Here is a 4365-nt window from a genome sequence, read left to right on the forward strand (position 1 = left end):
AATAAATGAGAAATATTTGAATTCATAAACAGATCCACTTTTTAATAATAACTATTTTTTGGGACCGACTTATTTAAACCGCTTTCTTATATCAGCGAGTCTCCCAACAATTAGGACAGACGCATTAGTAGGTATTTTCCAGCGCTCCAAGTAATCAGGCTCTCGGTTTCGCCTCGAGACTGAAACCTAGTCGTCGCGCTGGAAAATAGACTTACCGTTCTCTAATGTAAATAACTATTACTGATTTCCGTTATTTTTTATAAACACTTTTTTTCACAAGTTTACTTCAAAAGCCCCAGTTTGCGCATGTTTACACCGTAATTACTAGCAAAGTCTTCTGATGTTACTCATATTTACAACATTTGTTTATTCTGCGACTATAATCCAAATTCTGTAAAAATGTACAATTTGACATTTGAGACAGGCGTATTTTCAGTATGTACTTGGTTATTATTAAACATGCTGAGCTGTATTATTCGCGTTGGCAATAATTTTTATTGCTGCGGTTTAAGAGTCAACGTCCCCTTAAGAGTACTTTTTTTTTAAATCACCTGTAAAAAAACTAAAAGGTCTGTGTCAACGATGCGAATGTGGACCAGCGCACAATTACAAAAAGAAGTTCTGTTAGATTTAATTTGATTCGGTTAGAATAATACAGCGCTGCGTCGATTTCGATCATCATAAAAAACAAAGAACAAACCTTGACACTCCTCCTGATTGAAATACTCCACAAGAACCATAGAAAATATCGCCCACATGCAAAATTATAACGTGCATTCATCGGTCTTAGATTGAGATTGAAGAGCGGGCTTTATGTCAGAAATTTCCAAGTCAGCATGTCTTGGAGACGCTCTTCGGTCCGGATACCGTCATTACACACAATAGTGCTATCAGTGGCAACGGAATAACGGCCGATTGTCCATAATTTGCCCAGTCATCAAACACTGCGTACAGCAGCCACCAGCCACACTCAATCAGCGACGACAATACCACCTAGTAATGCTCCTTCTTCATTCACGTTCACGTTTACCATGTCAGCTGTCAGTGCTGTCAGTGCCCATCTTCTCGAGCTCTTGTCCACCAGGTACCACAATCCGTAGCTCTTCATCTCCTCGCCGTCCAAATTAAATGACACCTTTCAAATTCCGTGATTTATTGCTTCAATTAGACGACTTTATGTTGGAGATGGTCTCAAAGCCGATTGAACTGATTTTCACACTTTCAGTTGGTATAGACATGTATTTATGAGCTAGCTGTCGGAACATTTACTTCTGTACGAAGCACTCAGTCAAAAAATCAACTTGCGCAAATTCGCTATTGTTACATTGTATTGTGACGATTCAATTATTAGAAAACAAAAATAATAATAAATAAGCCACATTTTCTCATCAATTATGCTGAAGTTAATAAATACTTAATCGAGAGTTCTTGAAAGGACTTTTAAAAATATGCGAAAATAATTTAACAATATTCTGTTGACACACTTTGGTATAAAAGTCACCCACAATAATTTTAATATAAATAAATAAGTGCAGAATCAGTTAATAATAAATAGATTTGTCGTCTTCTTGATTTTTATCTTGTTAAATACCCTTCATGTTGCTAACAAGAATGTGGATCTTAAAAGTGTTCGTTTTCTTTTCATTTTATGTACTTTCTTCCACAATCAACACATCTTCAATCAGAACAGATTTTCTAATAAAACTTTACATTTTCTCTTTTGTTACCTTATTTTGTCAATCAATTAGTAAAGGTAACATACGCTCTGACAACTAAATGTCATCGATAACGTGTGGTGTATATTTTCTGAAATAGGGAATTAAGCTTTGAAACAAATTAAGAAATGTCATGCTATTTTACAGTGGCGAGCAATAAATTTGTCTTTTTGAAATTTCGTGGTATTATCTACAAATTAAAAATGTTCTCTGCTTGTTTACATGTCTAGTGTGAACAAAGTCTCAATAATAGGCTAACGAATGACTAAATACAGGGTTAAGTCGACGTAAAAATTGAATGTAAAATTCATGGTTGCCGCTCCGTATAAAAAACATCACATAATATGAATAATATGAATAAGTGAATACACACCGTTCACACAGAGGAGTTAAACAACTCAGTATTGTTAGATTCAGTCGTTAATTTAAAAAGAAATAAATAAAATTCTTATCACCGCACTTTTCACCTAAAAAATGACAGTGACAGTGACAAAAATTGACAGTTCACAGTGAGGCGGCAAAAATTTCATAACATGTGCATGGCTTGCTTCGACCACAATCATTTAGGTATAATAACCGTTTATAAAAAATTCAGTTTCGTGATGATTGGGTGGTGATGATTTTGTGGTGATGTTTTCTTCGAATATACCTATGCTTCATTTTATCAATATAACCTAATATAGAGAACATAATGACAATTAATGTTGTACAAGCTGTGATAACTAGGCTAGGACCGTTTCACAATAGAACGCTTTCCATTGTGTTAAAGAATAACATTGACCATCAAAATGTATTGCTCGCCACTGTAGAGGGCGTTAAGTTGTTAGTACAATGAAGAACAAGTCCACCTTTGGAACGTGTCTACGTGGTCCTTGGAAAGCTGGAAGACTTAATTAATCGTTTTCTAAGAAAGAATAATTTCCGAAAGATACGGCAAAATTAGACATGTTCTTCACGTGCCAGGAAAAAAAAATAATTTTCGATGATGAGAAATATATAGATACATATGTATATATACATACTTCACTTTCGAGGACAGGACTAGATATTGCGTCCGGTGTCGTAAATTGTACACAAAATAAGAGGCTTTCAATGAAGACAAGTTTCAAGCAAATAAAATTTGAAAAGAAAATTTTAGCTTAGATAGCGCTAAAAAATTTATAAATAAAATATGTTTCCGTACATGGCATTACTTAAAAATTTTTTGAATTACTGGTACAGTCACGGCCACGGAATTTCGTCAGTCGTTGTCATTCAACTGACATTAGTTGTAAAACAGGTTTTATATATTTCCAACCCCACATTGGAATTTTTGACATGGATGTCAATTTGTCAACCAAAAACGTTACTGGTGGCATTTTGATTTTTATTGTGCATGACAGAATTTCTCTCACAAAATTTTTGAATGTCAGTCATAATGACAATAAAGCTTAGGCTACACAAGTTTTTCCGAATTGACAGTACATATCTATTATAAAATAACTGACGAAATTCTGTGGCCGTAACTGTACCATGAAAACTTACTTGGTGTTCTTGTAAAATCTCCCACGTGAATTAGTTTCGATTATTTCCATCACTATAGCAACACAAACAATGGTCCAATGAGAATTTGACTTTTGAACCACTTTTGTTTATCTCGGATAAAAATTCGCTTCCTCTTGTCAATGATAAAATGTTTCTTTCCTCTTGTCACATTTGACAGTTCGTTTTATAATTTAATGAAAATAACTTCTTCGTCGATAAATAATAAGATGTTGTCGTTGTTTGTTGTTTTTTTTTTGGTCTGGAAATAATCTCATCAAATATAAACTCGACCTTGTTTTTTTCGATCGGATACATTTTTTAATTTATCTACTCAAACTTTTTGTGTTTGATAATTTAATTCATGTATAAAAAATCCCATAAGCCGCGATGCATTTGTCACTTTGACATCGGATAAAGTTAGCCCTAACTTTGCATCTGGATAAAATGTGCTTAAACTTCCATGGCAAACTTTTTCGAACCTGATTATTGTTTGTAATAAATTGAAGTGCAAAATGGCCAGTTCAATTTTTCATAATTACCTACCTATTATTATTCATTAAATTATCTCATCGAACTACGCTCGAGGTTTTTTTCGTCCAGGATAAAATTTCATTTTTTAAACTCCAATTTAGTTTCTTTTTGGTAAATTGACTCCACAAACCACCAGATAAAAAAACTCGTCCTTCGGACTCGTTTTTTTATTGGGTGGTTTGTGTCGTCAATTTACCAAGCAACTAAATTATCGTAAAAAAATTCAATTTTATCCGGACAAAAAAAAACCTTTCGTGTAATTACAGTCGATAAATTTACTCATTGAATTGGACATTTTTCTTCAAAGATTAAAGCCTTCCAGCTACGCTGTCGGGCTCTAATTAGAAAAATGTCCAATTCAAATTCGTAAATTTATCACCAAAAAGTTTTTGTGAAATAAAAATTTATCCGAATAAAAAACAAGGTCTTGTTATACCGAACGATCATTTAAAAAATAAATGAGTTTGCTTTGGAGCCTATGCTATAGCATGGATTGCCATAGGTATAGTCCATTCGTTTTAAATCTTGGGTAAAGTTGTAAACTCAAAACGCCGTAAATTACGAAAACGGCAAGTTTTCATTGTGTGGGTACTGT

Source organism: Tenebrio molitor, chromosome 1, assembly GCF_963966145.1.
Source record: "Tenebrio molitor chromosome 1, icTenMoli1.1, whole genome shotgun sequence".
Taxonomy (NCBI): Eukaryota; Metazoa; Arthropoda; class Insecta; order Coleoptera; family Tenebrionidae; genus Tenebrio; species Tenebrio molitor.